At 36.1% G+C, this 21,716-nt stretch overlaps 1 pseudogene; it reads right to left on the reverse strand.

The window, feature by feature from the left end:
• Nucleotides 1–14,417: 14,417 nt before the first annotated feature.
• The window catches only part of LOC101686953, a 30,246-nt pseudogene continuing 22,947 nt past the window's right edge, over nt 14,418–21,716 (reverse strand).

A 21,716-nucleotide genomic window follows, 5' to 3' on the forward strand; every position in this document is an offset into this window, starting at 1 on the left:
AAATGTAAAACATGGTGACTATAGTTACCAATGCTATATCATATATTTGAAAGCTTCTAACAGAATAGATCTTAAAAGTTCTCATCACAAGGGATAAAACAAATTTGTAACTGTGAGGTGATGGATGATAACTTACTGCAGTAATCATTTTACAATATATATGTATATGTATATATATATGAATCAAATCATTGTGTCATACACTTAAAACTGATGTTATATGTCAATGATATGTCAATAAAATTGGAAAAAATTAAAAAGTTCTTTAAAAAGGAAAATTAAAAGACAGATCACAAGCTAGAAGAAAATATTTGCAAAAACCTATCTGATAAGGACTTGTGTATATATGACTCTTATATGCAAATATATAAAGACTCATAACTCAATAAGTCAAAGAATGTAAAGTAAGTCACTGAGGAAAGATTTGAAAAGATATTTCACCAAAGAAGACACATAGATAGCAAATAAGCACATGAAAAGTTCCTTAACACCATTAGAGAAATGCAAATGAAAACCACAATATCACACTAAGTGCCTTAGAAAATGGCTACAACTTAAAAGTCTGACATTTCCAAGCATTGAAAAGATGTGGAGCATCTAGAACTCTCAAAATCACTAATGGAAATGCAAAATTGTACAGCTGTTTTGGAAAAGTAAGTTTAGTAGTTTGTTATAAATTTAAACACATACCATAGGACCCAGCAAACCACACTTATTTACCCAAAAGAGATGAATCACACACAATTCTGTGTGAATTCACACATAGACCTGTGTGTAAATATTTATATCAATTATATTCAAAATGGCCAAAAAGTGGATATAACCAAAATATGCATCTACTGGTGAATAGATTTAAAAAATTGTGATATATCATATAGAATGAAATATAACTCAGCAATAAAATGAAAGCAACTATTAATAAACATAAGATGAATTTCAAAAACATTATGCTAAGTGAAAGAAGCCAATCACAAAAATTACATTTATATAATATTCTAGAAAAGCCAAAACTGTAGAACAGAAGTCAAATTGATGGCTGCCAAGAGCAGGAGATAGAGGAAGGCAAGTAACTGTAAAAGGACATGAGAGATTTGGGGGGCTATAGAAATGTTCTCTATCTTGATTGTACAACTATATACATTACTCAAAGTTTATTGAGCTATATACATTGAAGAGGAATTTTTCTACATCAGCTATAATACAATAAATCTGACTTAAATAAAAACAAAAAGGGACATGTGGCTATAGAGTAAATTCAACCTAATCACACTGTTATTTCAATATAATTGTTTGTACCTGTAGATATGTCTATATGTATGAGTATAGAAAAAGGTCTTAAATAATCTAAGCCAAATTGTGAACTCAATTATCTCTAAGGAATGGAAAACTGGGAATGATTTTATTTTTTATACTTCTGTATTAGTTAAATTTTTTTCACATGTAAGACTGTATGTGCTGTGGGTATTCATTTTAACAATAAAAAATATTAAAGACAAAGAAGATTCTTCTACCATGGTATAAAGTGTTTTCTTAAACATTTTCATTAAAAATATCCTATCTCAGGGGCACCTGGGTGGCTCAGTGGGTTAAAGCCTCTGCCTTTGGTTCAGGTCATGATCCCAGGATCCTGGGATCGAGCCCCACATCGGGCTCTCCACTCAGCAGGGAGCCTGCTTCCTCCTCTCTCTCTCTCTGCCTGCTGCTCTGCCTACTTATGCTCTCTGTCTGTCAAATAAATAAATAAAATCTTAAAAAAAAAAAGAATTTTAAAAAATATCCTATCTCATATGACTCTACTTAAGAAGGAAGTCTACAGGTGGTTGGATGGCCCAGTTGGTAAGCGTCTGCCTTGGGCTCAGATCATCATCCCAGGGCCCTGGGATTTAATCCCAACTAGGGATCCCAGCTCAGCAGGGAGTCTTTTTCTCCCTCTCCCTTTGCTTCTCCTTGCCCTGTTCACTCTCTCTCTCTCTCAAATAAATAAATAAAATCTTTAAATAGATAAATAAATAGTAAGTTTAACATGAGAAAAATTTTTCCCTTCATGAGAACAATTCTAGCTTTGAAGTTCTAAATTCAAGTTACAGATATTTTTTTCCTCTTGAAGCTTTTTCTGTAACAACAGCCTTTTATGGTTAATGTCTTCTTAATTTTAAGATGTCTTAAAACTACGTCTGGAAAGTTTTGTGAGAATATTTTTTTTTATTTTTTTTTATTTTTAATAAACATATATTTTTATCCCCAGGGGTACAGGTCTGTGAATCACCAGGTTTACACACTTCACAGCACTCACCAAATCACATACCCTCCCCAATGTCCATAATCCCACCCCCTTCTCCCAAACCCCCTCCCCCCGGCAACCCTCAGTTTGTTTTGTGAGATTAAGAGTCACTTATGGTTTGTCTCCCTCCCAATCCCATCTTGTTTCATTTATTCTTCTTCTACCCACTTAAGCCTCCATGTTGCATCACCACTTCCTCATATCAGGGAGATCATATGATAGTTGTCTTTCTCTGCTTGACTTATTTCGCTAAGCATGATACGCTCTAGTTCCATCCATGTTGTCGCAAATGGCAAGATTTCATTTCTTTTGATGGCTGCATAGTATTCCATTGTGTATATATACCACATCTTCTTGATCCATTCATCTGTTGATAGACATCTAGGTTCTTTCCATAGTTTGGCTATTGTGGACATGGCTGCTATAAACATTCGGGTGCATGTGTCCCTTTGGATCACTACATTTGTATCTTTAGGGTAAATACCCAATAGTGCAATTGCTGGGTCATAGGGCAGTTCTATTTTCAACATTTTGAGGAACCTCCATGCTGTTTTCCAGAGTGGCTGCACCAGCTTGCATTCCCACCAACAGTGTAGGAGGGTTCCCCTTTCTCCGCATCCTCGCCAGCATCTGTCATTTCCTGACTTGTTGATTTTAGCCATTCTGACTGGTGTGAGGTGATATCTCATTGTGGTTTTGATTTGTATTTCCCTGATGCCGAGTGATATGGAGCACTTTTTCATGTGTCTGTTGGCCATCTGGATGTCTTCTTTGCAGAAATGTCTGTTCATGTCTTCTGCCCATTTCTTGATTGGATTATTTGTTCTTTGGGTGTTGAGTTTGCTAAGTTCTTTATAGATTCTGGACACTAGTCCTTTATCTGATATGTCATTTGCAAATATCTTCTCCCATTCTGTCAGTTGTCTTTTGATTTTGTTAACTGTTTCCTTTGCTGTGCAAAAGCTTTTGATCTTGATGAAATCCCAGTAGTTCATTTTTTCCCTTGCTTCCCTTGCCTTTTGCGTTGTTCCTAGGAAGATGTTGCTGCGGCAGAGGTCGAAGAGGTTGCTGCCCGTGTTCTCCTCAAGGATTTTGATGGATTCCTTTCGTACATTGAGGTCCTTCATCCATTTTGAGTCTATTTTTGTGTGTGGTGTAAGGAAATGGTCCAATTTCATTTTTCTGCATGTGGCTGTCCAATTTTCCCAGCACCATTTATTGAAAAGGCTGTCTTTTTTCCATTGGACATTCTTTCCTGCTTTGTCGAAGATTAGTTGACCATAGATTTGAGGGTCTATTTCTGGGCTCTCTATTCTGTTCCATTGATCTATGTGTCTGTTTTTGTGCCAGTACCATGCTGTCTTGATGATGACAGCTTTGTAATAGAGCTTGAAGTCCGGAATTGTGATGCCACCAAAGTTGGCTTTCTTTTTCAATATCCCTTTGGCTATTCGAGGTCTTTTCTGGTTCCATATAAATTTTAGAATTATTTGTTCCATTTCTTTGAAAAAGATGGATGGTACTTTGATAGGAATTGCATTAAATGTGTAGATTGCTTTAGGTAGCATAGACATTTTCACAATATTTATTCTTCCAATCCAGGAGCATGGAACATTTTTCCATTTCTTTGTGTCTTCCTCAATTTCTTTCATGAGTACTTTATAGTTTTCTGAGTATAGATTCTGTGTCTCTTTGGTTAGGTTTATTCCTAGGTATCTTATGGTTTTGGATGCAATTGTAAATGGGATTGACTCCTTAATATCTCTTTCTTCTGTCTTGCTGTTGGTGTAGAGAAATGCAACTGATTTCTGTGCATTGATTTTATATCCTGACACTTTACTGAATTCCTGTATAAGTTCTAGCAGTTTTGGAGTGGAGTCTTTTGGGTTTTCCACATATAGTATCATATCATCTGCGAAGAGTGATAATTTGACTTCTTCTTTGCCGATTTGGATGCCTTTAATTTCCTTTTGTTGTCTGATTGCTGAGGCTAGGACCTCTAGTACTATGTTGAATAGCAGTGGTGATAATGGACATCCCTGCCGTGTTCCTGACCTTAGCGGAAAAGCTTTCAGTTTTTCTCCATTGAGAATGATATTTGCGGTGGGTTTTTCATAGATGGCTTTGATGATATTGAGGTATGTGCCCTCTATCCCTACACTTTGAAGAGTTTTGATCAGGAAGGGATGTTGTACTTTGTCAAATGCTTTTTCAGCATCTATTGAGAGTATCATATGGTTCTTGTTCTTTCTTTTATTGATGTGTTGTATCACATTGACTGATTTGCGGATGTTGAACCAACCTTGCAGCCCTGGAATAAATCCCACTTGGTCGTGGTGAATAATCTTTTTAATGTACTGTTGAATCCAATTGGCTAGTATTTTGTTGAGTATTTTCGCATCTGTGTTCATCAAGGATATCGGTCTATAGCTCTCTTTTTTGGTGGGATCCTTGTCTGGTTTTGGGATCAAGGTGATGCTGGCCTCATAAAATGAGTTTGGAAGTTTTCCTTCCATTTCTATTTTTTGGAACAGTTTCAGGAGAATAGGAATTAGTTCTTCTTTAAATGTTTGGTAGAATTCCCCCGGGAAGCCGTCTGGCCCTGGGCTTTTGTTTGTTTGGAGATTTTTAATGACTGTTTCAATCTCCTTACTGGTTATGGGTCTGTTCAGGCTTTCTATTTCTTCCTGGCTCAGTTGTGGTAGTTTATATGTTTCTAGGAATGCATCCATTTCTTCCAGATTGTCAAATTTATTGCCGTAGAGTTGCTCATAGTATGTTCTTATAATAGTTTGTATTTCTTTGGTGTTAGTTGTGATCTCTCCTCTTTCATTCATGATTTTATTTATTTGGGTCCTTTCTCTTTTCTTTTTGATAAGTCGGGCCAGGGGTTTATCAATTTTATTAATTCTTTCAAAGAACCAGCTCCTAGTTTCGTTGATTTGTTCTATTGTTTTTTTGGTTTCTATTTCATTGATTTCTGCTCTGATCTTTATGATTTCTCTTCTCCTGCTGGGCTTAGGGTTTCTTTCTTGTTCTTTCTCCAGCTCCTTTAGGTGTAGGGTTAGGTTGTGTACCTGAGACCTTTCTTGTTTCTTGAGAAAGGCTTGTACCGCTATATATTTTCCTCTCAGGACTGCCTTTGTTGTGTCCCACAGATTTTGAACCGTTGTATTTTCATTATCATTTGTTTCCATGATTTTTTTCAATTCTTCTTTAATTTCCCGGTTGACCCATTCATTCTTTAGAAGGATACTGTTTAGTCTCCAGGTATTTGGTTTTGTGAGAATATTTTTAATCAAAATGCCCACATCTCTGCAAACACTTCAGGAAAATTAGATCAAACATACCCTCTTGGGAAGGTCAACTGAAACCAGAATATACAATCAAATGACAGTCACCCTGCTATCCCTTCTTATGGATCTAATTATAAGGTTTCTCTGGTAGTTTCTCTTTAAATTTCAATTTGGGGGGCGCCTGGGTGACTCAGTAGTTAAGCATCAACCTTCAGCTCAGGTCATCATCTCAGGGTCTTAGGATTGAGTCCTGCTCAGCAGGCAGTCTGCTTTTCCCACCACCTTCCCCTGGCTTATACACATTCTCTCTCTCTCTCTCATTCACTCTCTTTTAAATAAATAAATTTTTAAAAATATATAAATTTCAATTTGAATCAGTTTTATTTGTGAAACTGAAAATATACATGAAAACAAAAGCAAGTTTCATGATGACTGATGTCAATCCAATTACATCAAGTGCTCGTTCTTTATTAAAGGCTCTTCCATAAACAGTGCAGCAAAGACCACTCACCGAGAATGTGTAAGTATTTACGATGGTCTTTAATACCCTTTTCTAATCAAAATAACATGCTTAAAATACATTACATAATGTGCTATAATTACTTTAGTTTTTAGCATCTCCTTGAAAAATTTGTAATGATATCACAGCTTCTCTAGTTTTTTGTTTTGGTTTGGTTTGGCTTTTTGTTTGTTTTTTAAAGATATATATTTTTTTATTTTAGAGTGAGAGGAGCAGCAGAGGGGCAGAGAGGGGGAGAGAGAATCTCAAGCAGACTTCCTGCCGAGTGCCGAGCTCCCTGTGGGGGTTGATCTCATGACTTTGATATCGTGACCTGAGTGGAAATCAAGAGTCTAACGTTTAACCAACTGAGCCACCCAGGCATCACTGTTTTTTATACTCTTTAGTTAGATTCCCCAAAAGTTGTTTTAAAATGCATTCCAAGTTATAATAAATAAATATCTTTGTGCTCCCATATTTTAGGTAACCCTAAAAATGTCCTGGTAGATGCCTATTGATCTAATTTTTAAAGGACCCTTTATCGGGGCACCTGAGTGGCTCGGTGGGTTGAACCTCTGCCTTCGGCTCAGGTCATGATCTCAGGGTCCTGGAATCAAGCCCCACATCGGGCTCTCTGCTCAGCAGAGAGCCTGCTTCCCCATCTCTCTCTCTCTCTCTGCCTGCCTCTCTGCCTACTTGCGATCTCTTTCTCTGTCAAATAAATTAATAAAATCTTAAAAAAAAAAAAAAGGACCCTTTATCTTTCTTCCCTCTTCCTTCTTCTTCCCTTTAAGGCCTTCCTTTTCCCTACAAGGAATAATAGGCGTAACTACACAGGGATGATGGCATATATGGAAATGTAGAAGACAGAGACATGTTTGTTTCACAAGAGCCACATTTAAAGCTAAATTATAGGGAGTCTTTAGAAAAAGAAATGAACATGACTTCCACTAAGGTAAATAATTCTAATGCCTTCTTTCCAAAGTTACTTTGCCCAGATATCTTTAAAGAAAGGTATTACATTACCATTATCACTAACATATTTATCTTGCCTCTATCCACACACACATACCATAAAAATTATAAAGTATTTTATGGAGAGTCGTGTGACCATGTAATAATTATGGGATTTTTATATTTTAAAAAGTTGATCTAAATTGACTAAAAATCAAAGAAAGAAACCTCCACCACTGCAAGTTTAATTACTCCGCCAAAAACTGCTTTTCTTTCCAAACATCTTGCTTTTGTATTTAACTTCTCTATATCTATCTGAAATAACAGTTCTTTGTAGAATCATACCTATAAACCTATACCTATAAACTTTATGAAACTGTAATTGATTCTATGAGGTTATTGTCTCCAAATTTTGAGATTTTGAGCATATATATATATATATATATATATATGAATTAACTCAAAATTTCCTTTAAATATTCTCACTATTCTCACAATTATTCACTTGGACAATCTAGAATTTACCAGGCTGAGTAAATTTGGCATCAGAGAACAATAAGTTTATCACCATTTTATAATCCTGAAACTTTTAAACATGTTTTGCTTCCACAGGTGTTCAAAAAAGTACAAATTAAAACAACAATGTGAGACTAATATTTTGCCCATTATAGAATCAAAATTTAAAAAGAATAAAAATAACTAGTGTTACGACAGTTAGTAAACTGGAAATAGAAATGTAAGTTGTAAAAACAAAAACAAAAAACCTCTGTGATTTGACAATAGGTACTAAAAGCTTTTAAAAGCTCGTTGACCCTGAAATTTCATTTCTAAGAATTTATCTCAAGAAATAATCAGACAAATGAGAAATGATGAAGGTATGATGCTATTATTGAAGTTTTTTTCTCATACTAGCATAAGAACAAACAAATAATACATAGATTCAACCTAAATTCCCAACAATAAATAATGGGTCCAATAATTTATAGTACCTTCATACTAGGTATATTAGTTTTCTATTGCTGCTGTAATAAATTACTCAAATATAGCAGCTTAAAACAATGCTCATTTATTAACCTCGCAGTTCTGCAGGTCAAAAGTCTAGGCTGATTTGGCTGGATTTTCTGCTTTGGGTCTCAGAAGGCCAAATCAAGGTACTTACAGTGCGGGGCTGTTTATCTGACAGGTCTGGGATAGAAGCTTCTTCCACCTTCAGTTAGACTGTTGGCAGAATTTGCAGCTATAGGACTGAGGTCTCCGTTTCCTTGCTGGCTGTCAGCCCAGGGCCACCCTCAGCAGTTGAGACAAGCTGCATTCCTTCCTAGAGCTGCCTTGTTTTTAGAGGGAGCCGTAGTGCGTGGAGTCCTTCTCAGGCTTCAAGACACTCTAATTTTCCTTCTGTGACAACCAGGAAAAGGTCTCTCATTTTAAAGACTTGGGTGATTAGATTAGGCTCACCCATGTAAATAATTTCCCTAACTTTAGGTGAACTGTGCCATATAACGTAATAAAATCACGGAATAGTACCTCCTCATTAGTCACAAATTCCTGGGATTAGGGCGAGACAGTGTGGGGGGCAGTAGGGGGGTCTGGGTGAGCGAGAAGCATAATTCTATCCTACCATACCATGAAACAAGATACAATAAAAATGATGACTGTAGAATTAAATTTGGCTTTCCTGTCCCAAAATACAAAGTAGGCATTAAAATACTGAAATGTTTCCTTAGCCTTTGGCTGTGGTTCCACAGTATGACCCTGGGTGGTTCTATCCAGGGCCTGGACACTCTCCCAGCCCCTCCTCAAGACAACCACAGCCCCGCCGTCTCTAGCAATTAAAGGACTGATGCCTGCCATAGCAATAAACCTCCAGGCTACAGTCTGTCCTTTCATTGCTTGGTGCCCATGAAATATCAATCTTTAAATATTTTTAATACCACCATTGGATTTGGCTGTATATTTAATGGCAGAAAAGGAGGATACAATACAATGAAGTGAGGAAAGAAGACATGTTTATTTAGAACGAATAGATAGATATACAGATACATTCATGATTTGATAGATACAGAGATATACATACATGCATGTAAGTTGGTACTGGCTCACTTACTCTAGTGAATATACATAAGAACAATTCCTGAAATTTGCATAGTTTATTTATATTACTGAATAAGCATAGAAGCAATTCCTGAAAGACATACCATAAAACATTGACAGTTGTTATTTCCCAAAGATAGAATTTCAGGTGATATAAATTTAATTTTTAGAATTTTCTCTATTTTCCAATGAACATGTATTATTGGCATAATAAAAAGAATATATGATAAAGACAAAACAAGTTTTGTACCTCTCTTTCTATGACCTGAAGGGAAAAAAATCCCTTATTTTTGAGCCTCTATTTCTTAATCAGGAAAATGAACTACACGATATTTTTCATCCTCTCCAGCTATAAGAACTTCTCATTTTAAAGAGACCCCTCAACAAAGCCCTTAAGTTCAATCCAGGTTAAAAGAAGGAGGAAGAGAGAAGGAAGTTGCTAGAGTTACAAGAAATTAAGTCTTCATTTTGTCCACTTAAAACGTGTCAGAAAACTAATTTCTTTTTAGGGTGATATGATTCATTTAAGATCAAGGTTCTCACTGCAATGATTCACCTTTGCTAATTGTCCGGGAGCTGTAGGTTTCTTCTAGCTTTTAAACTGCATGTCCTGAGCAGTCATTATTGAAGCAACAAGCACTGAGGAGACTGTAGGTTACGGTGGACAAGACAGCGAGGCTATCTCCACGGGGCCAACGTTCAAGATGTCCTAACAAGTGAGTAGATCAGCAAGACATATTGTTACAAAAACTTAAAGGAAATAAAAGAGGAAGTGACATTTGAAGTGAGACCTGCAGGACAAGAAGAATATAGCAGAAGGAGAAGCCAAAAGAAGCAGAGAGAAGAGCAATGCAAAGGTTCTGGGACAAGAAAGGGCTGGTGTGTTTGTGGATACAAATGAGAATGGCGTGATTGCACTAGAATGAGTGGGAGACAGTGGCACCGAGGAAGTTAAAGCAAAATAGGCAAGTACCAGATTATATAAATATCCGTAGACCAGGGTAAAGAATTTAGATTTCATTATAAATACCAATGGGAAGCCATTCAAAACTTTTAACCGTGGAAGAGATGTGTTTTTGAAAGTGTTAAAAGACAACTTTGGCTATTGAGCAAGGGAAGAGACTGTAAGAGGGCAAAGGTGGTACCTGGGAGACTTGTTAGGATCACTGCAGTAATCCAGGCAAGGGATAGATGGGCGCCACTAAGAATATGAGGGTATCAATGAAGATGCACAAAAGCAAATGGTTTAAAACATATTTTGAAGGTTCAATCTGCAAAATTTGCTGAGGATATTGGTTGAGATGATGAGAAAAAGGGGAAAAACCAAAGTGGATCCTAGAGTTTTTCCTTGAGCCAAGTGATGGCTGGTAGTACATTTACTAAGATGAGAAAGGCCAGAGGAAGATCAGTGTTTGAAGGCGAAATCAAGAGCTTTATTTTAGAGACAAGTATGAGAGGCTTGTTAGACCTCCTAAAGCAAAAGTCAGAGACAGACATGAAAGTGCAGAACTCAAAGAGGAGGCTAAGGTAGAGATAACAATCTAAAGTCAACAGAATATGGATGGTAAAAGAAAGGCCAGGATGGAACATAGTCAATTCAAAATTTAGGAACAGTAAGCATGAGTATAGGAGAAGGAAATCAATTATGTTAACATAAAGCACACTAACATCAAGAAGAAATTATAATTATATATTCATGATTCATCAAAAAGTACATGCATACTGAATGCACATATTTAAGACTAAAATTTAGAACCCAGAATTTCTTATTAAGTAACAATTGGAGAAAAACATTCTCATTCCCTAAGAGAAATACAAATCTGAAATATCTAACTTCTTGCCAGCAAGTTACCTACTCATGAATGGAAATAGCAAAACCAGTCAGTAACAGTCACTATGAGCCCAACATTGCCCCACTAATTACTCTGCCATGGAATATGGTAGCCACTAGGACTTCAAGGCAAAAATCTTGACAAATTTCTAAGTAGCAGATAAGTATAATGAATTCATAATGCCCTTAAATCTGAAAGTGCTGCCATGTCTTATGTGGACTTTTATAGACTGCAAATGTTGAATATACAAAATTATATTAAATGTTAAAAAATGAAATGCAGGGGTGCCTGGGTGGCTCAGTTGTTAAGCATCTGCCTTCAGCTCAGGTCATGATCCTGGGGTCCTGAGATTGAGACACACATAGGCCTCCCTGCTCAGCAAGAAGCTTGCTTTTCCCTCTCCCATTCCCCCTGCTTGCTCTCCCTCTCTTGCTGTATTTCTCTCCATCAAATAAATAAATAAAATCTTTAAAGAAGATTAGTTAGATTAGTTAGTTCAGTTTGGCAGACAGTTTAATGATTCAGTAAGTTGAATTTTTTTCTCTAATTTTCAGTAGATGTTGACATCAATAGATTTTCAAAATGTATATTGTTGGACAATTTTGCGAGTCAATTTTAAGTATACTTAGAACCAAACTAATTTTTTGAAGTTGTCTTTGAGGAAATATAATGTTCACATATAATATGTCAATTCAGAATATAAACTGAAATATTTGTTGGCTTAAGATAATGTTTAACATATCTATATACAAAATTAATTTTACATAAATCCTTACTTTCGATAGCCTTCAGATATTTAAACTGATTTATTGAGCATCTTTTATGCTAAGCAATATGTTCAATATGTAAAACATTTTAAAATATGTTTAATAAATGTTATTAAATATTTAATGTTTAGGTGCTAGTCCTAAATATAAGGTGCTAGTCCTACTTCCAAAGAGATTAAGAATTTGTATCAGTTTTCTGAGAATCAAAATTTGAGTTTGATTATAAGTTATGTTAATATAGGTCAAGAACTTATGTGATAGAATATAAGCAAATATTTTTATTTTCTTTGCTTTTATAAAAATATTTCTTGAGCAATAAATTTTAAGACACCCAACATTATCACCTTTCATCATGATGTATTTCCAAAACCCAAGTCCTAAATTTTAATCTGGCCCTATTTCTTATAGGTAATATTATAACTTCACTACAGATTTCACACAGATGGGTGAACAATGCTATGAGACAGAACAGCATAAAAGTTAATAGCATGGACTCCATCCAGAGCCATACTACTTGCTTTCATATCCTAGCTGCGTGACTTTAGACAAGTTACTTAACCTTCCTGTACCTGGTTCCCTTCTCTTTAGCATAAAGAGAATTGACATGTAAATAACTTGCAACTCAACAACAAAAAGAAAACCCAGTTAAAAATGGGCAAATGATTTGAATAGGTATTTGTCCAAAGAAGATATATACAAATAGCCAATAACATATAATGATGTTCAATATCATTCATTAATAAATGCAAATCAAAACCACAGTGAGAACCACTTTACCCCATTTGTATGGCTATATTCAAAAAGGATGGACAAATGTTGAAAGAATGCAGAAAAATCGGAACTCTCGTACATTGCTGGTGGAAATATAAAAGGTGCAGCTGCTTTGAAAGCAGCTTGGCAGTTCTTCAAAAAATTGAACTTACAGTTGATTTACGACCCAGAGATTTCACTCCAGGAGAATCGAAAACAAATGTCCAAACAGAAACTTGTACTCGAACACTTGTAGTAGCACTATTTGTAATCCCTGAAAAGAGCAACAACCCAAATGTGCATAAGCTGATGATTGGGTAAACAAAATGTGGTATGTCACGCGATGGATACTATTCAGCAATAACAACAAATGGGATGCTGATCATTTTACAATACGGATGAACTTCAAAAACATTATGCTCAGTGAAAGTAGCCAGACACAAAATGTCACATATTGTATGAGTCTGTTAATAGGAAATTCCCAGAACAGGCAAAAATACAGAAGCAGGAAGTACACTCGTGGTTGCCTGGGACTGGGGACTTGAGTGGAAATACAGAGTTAGTGACTCCTAATCAATGTGGGACTTCTTGGTTCTGAGATCGCTTCACATAATGATTGCACATCTCTGTGAATACACATCTCTGTGACTACACTAAAACCACTGAACTGTAGATTTTTTAAAGGGTATGTTTTATGGTTTGTGAATTATATCTCAATAAAGCTGCTGTTTGTGAAAGTAACAATAAAAAAGAATATAGGATACTGATAGCAGTTTCACGGGGTGTCATCAAGATTAAAATTAGTTAATATTTATAAAATGCTTAAATAAAAATATTTGACCCACAGTAAGTTCAAGTAAGTGATAAGAGAATTTCTCATTAGGGGCCACCTGGGTGGCTCAGTGGGTTAAGCCTCTGCCTTCGGCTCAGGTCATGAACCCAAGTCCTTGGATCGAGTCCTGCATCAGGCTCCCAGCTCCATGGGGAGTCTGCTTCTCCCCTGATCTCCCTTCTCATGCTCTCTCACTCTGTCTCTCTCTTTCTCTCAAATAAATAAATAATCTTAAAAAAAAAAAAAAGAGAGAGAGAGAATTTCTCACCAGGGTAAAAGTTCACATTTTGATACATATCCCTCCCTACGCTCCAAACACATTGCGTTAGTAAGTATAAAAATAATTTGTAATTCATATAATCAATAAAATATTAATATTTAGAATGTAATAAAGTACATAAATAAATAGAAAAAGCAACAATATTAAAATGTCCAAAGAATAGACAGTTCATATGTTAAGAACTCCAGAGTCTAGAAAAAATATGAGAATATAATCAATCTTATAGTTACTCAGGAGAATATGTAATAAAACAAGATACATTTTCTATGCATTAAATTTGGCAAAAAAAATCTAAATTCCAATAACCACAAGTATTGGTGAGAATGTGGAGAAGTAGAACAAACACTTTAGAGAGCAAGTGACCACTATCTAGTAAAGTCGAAGACACTTATACTCTATCACTTGCAGAGCACATACTCTAAAGAAACTCTTGCATATGCATAAAACAGAATTTTCATTGCATCTTTGTTTATAGTAATGAAAAATCAGAAATATCTGTTATTATGAGAATAGATATATTGTGGCATTCATACAGTGGAAACCATATACAGCAATTAATGAATGAACTAGGATTGTTGAGTATCAACATGAACGAATCTCCAAAAACATAATTTTGTACAAAAATACACGATTAAAAATACATAAGTAAACCCTACAAGCTCTGGGGCACAGCCTACTAATCTCAGATGATAAATGGTGGCTGAATTATGATTCTGCAAAGGTATTCCCATACCCGAACATCCAAGGAAATTTCACAGCCCATGGAATTCTTAGACCAAAAAATAAATAGCCACACATACAGGACCTGCATTCTGTGAATTGAAATGGTGGCATTTTAGGGCTCCTGAAAGAGCCAGAGCAGGAAGGATTGTTCAAACAGAAGATCCTCGTGCTTCTCTTCAGCCAAAGTTTAGCAGGCTCTATCACTTCCCCAGCCGCCCTCCATTGCTCCAAGTCCTTCTCCAGTTTTTCCTTGAGTCTTTTTCTTCTCCTGAACTGTTCTTAGCCTGTAGAACTCTTCTCACTCTCTCTCATCCAGCTCTGTGATGATATGAGCAAGGGTACTTTCAGTCTGGGGAATGATGGCATGTTCTGTGGCGTTTACATGCCTGTTGGTTATCTTAATAGCTTCGTCCAAAGCAACAAAGGAAGTCTGTGGTGAAGCTACTCCCACCCCTACTTCCACTTCTCTGGCTTAATTCTGGCCAAACCAGTCGGTTCACACCTGTTGGTTCATCCTCCAGGTAATGTTCAAATTACTGGCAGAGCCACACCAGCTGCATTATCTTTCTTCTCTGGAAGCTTCACTTGGGCTTTCTGTACATTGAAGACGACGTAGTGCAGAAGTCACTTGCTGTGAATGTGGCCTCAGCAAATGAAAAGGTGGCTTCTCTCATCAGTGCTCACCCATCAACATTTGGGTCTCTATTATCTCCTCTAGGATCTGTTGAAATGGAAGAGTTAAGACACGGGATTTTTTTTCTTCAGGAGATTTCAAGCTGTCTGAAACATTCATGACAATCTGAGCCACTTGCGAGGGAAAAATTTCAGTTTGGTAGTTGGCCAACTGGATGGTGGGGCATTGATAGTTTTGGGCTGCAACAGCCCCAGCCCCAGTCTCCCTCTACCCGAGTCAGCTGGTGGTGTCAGGGTTGTGCTTCCTCAGGGAGGGAAGGAGGAAAACGGAGTCAGAGAGGGAAACGGACATAGCAATTATATCTGTAACGTTGTATTTCTTGAAAAATGAAGTGAATGAAGTTAACGCAGAATAATAGATCTTATAAAGGTAAGTGGTGAGAACACAGGTATATATTACATTTTCCAAAGTTATCTACATAAAGAATAACTTTTAAGAAGTAAGATTTAAAATAAAAATTCATACCTTCCAGTCCCCAAGCAAAAGTTTTTTTCAAACACATGCTCTACATTTTCTAATTTTTTTCTTAATATTTTATTCCCTAATGATTTAAATTCTTTCTTACTCGTCTTAATGACTAAGTACCGTTGGTTGTCATTAAATAACTACTTAATTAAGAGATTACTTTTAACACTTTTATAAAGGATAACCTTTTATATTTATATGATGGGAAAGCATATCCTTTTATAAAGCGTAATATATAATATAAATTATTACAATTTGCAATAAAGTTCCTTCCATACACTAAATATTTATTATGAATGTATACTCTAATTGTTCTTCCATTTCCAGAATTACAGCAGAGTATTTTTAACAGCATAGACATTTTTAATATTGTTCAGTGATTTAAGGAAAAAATTGCTCAAATCTTGACATCATTTTTTAATCACAATTTACTCATTTTAGATTAACTTCCCCTTTTAAAAAAGTATTATTGCTATGATTGACTTCCAATATATTCTTAAACCTGTGACATTTTTGGTAGACATAAATAAGAAAAAAGAATAGTCTTCGGTCTTCCTTTACCCAGTTAATTCACCAGAAACAAATTAAGTCAAAATGCTTAGCAATAATTAAATTTCTAAGCAAAAGTATAAGGAGAAATATAAGGTTTAGAATTTAGTACAATAACTTAGCTAATAAAGCAAATAGAATGGGATTAGGAAAATCATGGTCACTCCTACAACATATACAGATAAATGGAAACTTTTTTTTTTCCCAAACCATCCAGATTAACAAATTCATTTTATATTATGGTTATCCATTTAGTTGAAAAATATTAAGGAGATTTTTTTGTGAGAAGACTGTGATACACACTGTGTACATATTTTTTAGTAAGCCATATTATCTCTGCTCTTAAGAATACATAACAGTGAGGAAAAAAGACTCTGTAAGAAACACTTTGGAAACAATCATAATGCAGAACATTAGCAAATTAATCTACTCCAACATCTTATTTCTAATGTCCAACTCCAACATCTTAATTCTAATATCTGGTTCAGAGTGCAAAGAAATAGCACATCACCTGATATTTTATATCTTTAGCACAAAATTATGGCAGAATCAAGAAGTAGTCAAGATGGGGTGCCTGAGTGGCTCAGTGGGTTAAAGCCTCTGCCCTCAGTTCAGGTCATGATCCCAGGGTTCTGGGATCGAGCCCTGCATCAGGCTCTCTGCTCAGTGGGGAGCCTGCTTCCTCCTCTCTCTGTCTCTGCCTGCCTCTTTGCCTACTTGTCTGTCAAATAAATAAATAAAATCTTAAAAAAAAAAAAAAAGTAGTCAAGAAGTTTGGTTTGGAGCCCCACCCTTGTGATTTTATAATGGTTTCTCTTCAACAGTTATATTCCTTCAAGGTTACATTTATTTATTTAATATACACTATGTGCTAGATACTGTTATAAACACATAGAAATAACTCATTTATATCAATAAGATGAGAGTTAAAAGTTACAGCACTATAAAATGATTCCAAATCTCAGTGGCTTATAACAATATGTATATCTCATTACATGTTGATTTTGACTGTGGCTCTGCTTCCTGCCCCTTTTACTTCAGGATGCAGGCTAAAGAAACCCCTGAGATATCACTGTTCTCATGGCAGAGAGGAGAGAAAGAACGGTGAAAATATATGATGGACCTTAAAGTTTTTGCTTATAACTTATATACATCACTTAAGGTCACATTTCAAAGACTTTAAAAAAAAAAAAAAAGTGATTTGGCCAAATCTGACAATGGAGCAGAAATGGGTAATCCTCCCAGGAGGAAGACCCATGAAAATTGAAAATGCTATAGCAGGGGCGCCTGGGTGGCTCAGTGGGTTAAAAGCCTCTGCTTTCGGCTCAGGTCATGGTCTTGGGATCCTGGGATCGAGACCCGCATCTGGCTTTCTGCTCAGCAGGGAGCCTGCTTCCTCCTCTCTCTCTCTCTCTGCCTGCCTCTCTGCCTACTTGTGATCTGTCAAAAAAAAAAAAAAATGCTATAGCATACCATCATCATAGCATGGATACTAGGACAGATATTATTATACCCATTTTACAACTGAAGTAACTGAGGCATTAGGATATTAAGTAACTGATGAAGGCCACACACACAGCTACTAAGTAACAGAGCCGGGATTTGACATCCAGGCAATTCATGCTCTTAACAACTATACTACACTGACTCCTTATGTTCTTGAACTATTATTTTCACTTCTTCATCAAAATTCTGAAATTCATGCACACAGAAATATTTGACAGGTAAAAGTTTAAATAGACACTCTCCCAAAGGGATTTGCATCTTAAGGCAATAAAACCTTAAGATAAAGATGCAAAGTTCAGACAGCTGAATTTCAGAAGCTTAGTGGAGAATGAAGCCTTTCCAATGCCTCTGAAATCACATCTAATAATCAGCCCCTTATTTTGTGTATAGACAGTCACTTAACTGCTTTGCTTGAGGTCTATGTTCCAAATATCACTTATTCAGGCAGTTCTTTCCTCAAAATCCTATTTTTAAAAACACACATGCATCATTATCACCACAATAACTACCTCTTTTATTCTTTATGCCTTTCCCCTGCCTTATTTTTCCTTCATAGAATACTAATTTTATCTGGGCACTTTGGTGGCTCAGTCTGCCTTCAGCGCAGGCTACGATCTCAGGGTCCTGGGATCTAGTCCCACATCTTGCTCCTTGCTCAGTGGAAGCCCACTTCACCCTCTTGCTCTGACCCTCCTCCCCACTTGAGCTCTCTCTCTCTCTGTCTCAAATAAATAAACAATTTTTTTAAAAAAGTACTTATTTTATCTTATACAGTTACTTATTTCCCTATTATTTGTTTCTCCCACTGTTAGGACTTTGTTAAATTAATATTTCTTTAGAGCACAAGGTGCCAGATGGTGAGCAATAAAACACCACAAGAGAAATTAGAGAAGTTTATTAGTGACAGTTCCTAAAGCAACTACACAGCATTTCTTGAGGGACCACATGGGGGGAAGTTGAGGCAGAGTGCAGTCAAAAGGAGGTAGGTCCTGGGGCATGTGCCTTTATTAGGGCCTACGGGTAGAATATTTGGAGATTCCCAGACTAAGACTAGTCAATTCAAACTAAAGAGGCTTTGTAAGCCCCATGGCTGTCTTATATAAAGAGCATGCAAGGATAAGGCCCTGGCTGCTGGGGAAGACTGTTTATTTTAAGGGCTACTGGGGAAGCGATACCAGGATCTTAAAATTACCTATAACTCTTAAACGAGGGCATGTGCTTACAGGAGGGGTTGTCTAGGCTGGTTGGCCAAATTAAATGGATGTCAAGGCAGCAATACCATAGAGTAGCTTAGCTAAACATCCACTAATTCATAAGTTCTATGAGGGTGTGAACATTGTTCATCTTATCACTGTTGTGATCACAGCACCAGGATAGGAATTGGCATGTGGTAGGCTCTTAGTGAATATTTGTTGATGAATAAATGTATGAGTTAAAGAATGAACTTAATATTTGCTACCTATAAAAGTTAGGTAAGACTAGCTATGGAAGAAATAGTGGACCAAAGTCCAAAGGATCACAGCAAGACACTCTTCTTGTCATTAAGAACAATAACTTTTATTGAATGCCAGCTGTGTGTCAAATGCCAAGACTACAAATAAATATAAAATAAAGATCCATCCCTGAGGCTCATGATGTAATTAGAGAAATAAAATATACTTACAAAGAAATTAGTAATAATAGAAGGTAATAATTTAATGACTAGTAACATATTTCAAGTGATATGAGATGTTGCAACTTCATGAAAGTAGGTATGTTGTATAAATGTATTTATGAGAAAATTTTATGATTTTTGCAAATAAGTACAATATAGTGAAAAAAAGTCACAGCAGAAGTATCGTGACCAAAGCGATCTGCCAGTAATTTATTGTGCTTTACAGCATATCACTCAAGAGCTTTCAAAAGAAGAAAAAATCCAGTCTCCCCAGAATGTATCAAACCATTGTCAAGCATAAAATAGTTAATTATTGACATGCAAAACTAAGAAATCATGACCCATAACCAAGAAAACAGCAAGCAATAGACACAGACTTGAGATGATCCAGATGTTAGTATCAGAAGATAAGGACTTTAAAGAAGATATTACAGATTTGTTCAATGGCTTAAAGGAAAAATGATGATAATAAGTAAATTATGAACAATATCAGCAGAGCAAAAAAAGAGCTGAAGGGAAGTCCTAGAACTGAAAGTTATGCCTATACAGATCTATAAACTACTGGATCTGCTTAGCCGTATATTGGAGACCACAGAAGAAAGTTATAGTGATCTTGAAGGCAAATCAAAGGGAATTACCCAACAGAACAGAGAAAAAAATGATTGAAAAAAATTAATGGACACTCAGTTACCTGTCTAACATGTGTAGTGCCACTAGAGTCCTAGGTAGAGAGAGAGAGAGAGAGAGAGAGAGTGTGTGTGTGTGTGTGTATAAAATTTCTTTTTTTTAAATAATGGCCAAAATTCTCCAAATGTGTTGGAAAATATTAACTTAGAGATCCAGCAAGCCTAGTGAACTCCAAACAAAATTAATTCAAAGGGGGAAAAACTGGGTACAAAAAGTCAAACTGCTGACACTGAAAGTTAAACAGTAAGTCTAAAAGTACTCAGGGGAAAAAGGATAGATAATATACCAAACAAACAAAGGAAGGTTTTGAATCAGAAATAATGGACAAACATTTTTAAACTGCTGGAGGATAAGGCCATCTGGGTGGCTCAGTCAGTTAAGCATCCGACTCTTGATTTCAGCTCAGGTCATGATCTCAGAGTCATGGGATCTAGCCTTGAGTCAGGCTCTGCACTCAGTGTGGAGTCTGCCTAGGAGTCTCTTTCTCTGCCTCTGCCCATCTCCATCCCCCATTCATGTAGGCACATGCTTTCTCTCTCTAAAAAATATAAAAATAATAATAATATAATTTTTAAAAATAAAGTGTTAGGGACACCTGGATGGCTCAGGTGGTTAAACTTCTGCCTTCCACTTAGTTCATGATCCCAGGGTCTTGGTATGGAGTCCTGCATTGAGCTACTTGTTCAGCAGGAAGCCTGCCTCTCCCTCTCCATCTGCCTGCTGTTCCCCGTGCTTGCACTCTCTCTTTTTCTCACAAATAAATAAATAAAATCTTTAAAAAAACAAAAAGGAGCCCTCCCTCAATTGCTAATAAACACTATTCTGAAAATAAATTCAAAACACAGTTTGGGAAAAATTATCCACAATACAAATATATGACACAGGTCTTACATGCAGAATATAGAAGAATTCATAGAACTTAGTAATAACAAAATACACATTCCAATTTATCAAACAAGCAAGAGACTTATACAGACACTTCACAAAATAACATTTCTGAATGGACAATAAGCACATGGAAAGCTGTTCAATCTTACTAGTTATCAGAATAATGCAATTTTTAAAAAAAAATAAGAAATTACTTTGTGTTCACCAAAATTGTTAATATTTAAAAACTTGACACCCTTAAACACTGGGCAGGGATGTGAAGAAACCAGAACTCTCATGCATTGTTAATGGGAATGTACCACTTTGAAAAATAATTTGACAGTTTTTTATCAATTTAAAAATATTCTTATTTATATTACCCTTTAATTCCACTTTTAGGTAGTTTCCAAGAGAAGTCTAAATTACTTGTATGCAAATATTTATAGCAGATTTATTCATAATATCCAGTAAATGAAAACAGCACAAATGATTATCAATAGTACAATGGGTCAACAAATTGTGGAATACCCACAATGTGAAATGTTACTCAACAATAAAAAGTAATTATCTAAAGATATACAGAAAGCATGAATAAATTTCAAAAACATATTGAGCAAAAAAATCCAGACACAGAGACTGCTGGGTGACTCAGTTGGTTGAACGTCTGCCTTTGGCTCAGGTCATGATCCCAGGGTCCTGGGATTGAATCCTGGATTGGGCTTCTTGTTCGAGGGAAGCCTGCTTCTCCATCTGCCTGCTGCTCCCCCTACTCATGTGTTCCCTCTTTCTGTCTCTCAAACTGACAAATAAATAAAATCTTAAGGAAAATAAAAGCCAGACACAAAAGAGTATACACAAAATGGATTTACTTATTTAAAGTTCAAGAGCACACAGAACTAACTTCTGATGATAGAAACCAGAACACTGGGTGCTTCTCACACGTAAAAATTAAGAGACAGGGGCCACAAGGGAACATTTTGAGGTGACAG

Source organism: Mustela putorius, unplaced genomic scaffold (genome assembly GCF_011764305.1).
Source record: "Mustela putorius furo isolate JIRA1106 unplaced genomic scaffold, ASM1176430v1.1 tig00000242_pilon_pilon_pilon, whole genome shotgun sequence".
NCBI lineage: Eukaryota > Metazoa > Chordata > Mammalia > Carnivora > Mustelidae > Mustela > Mustela putorius.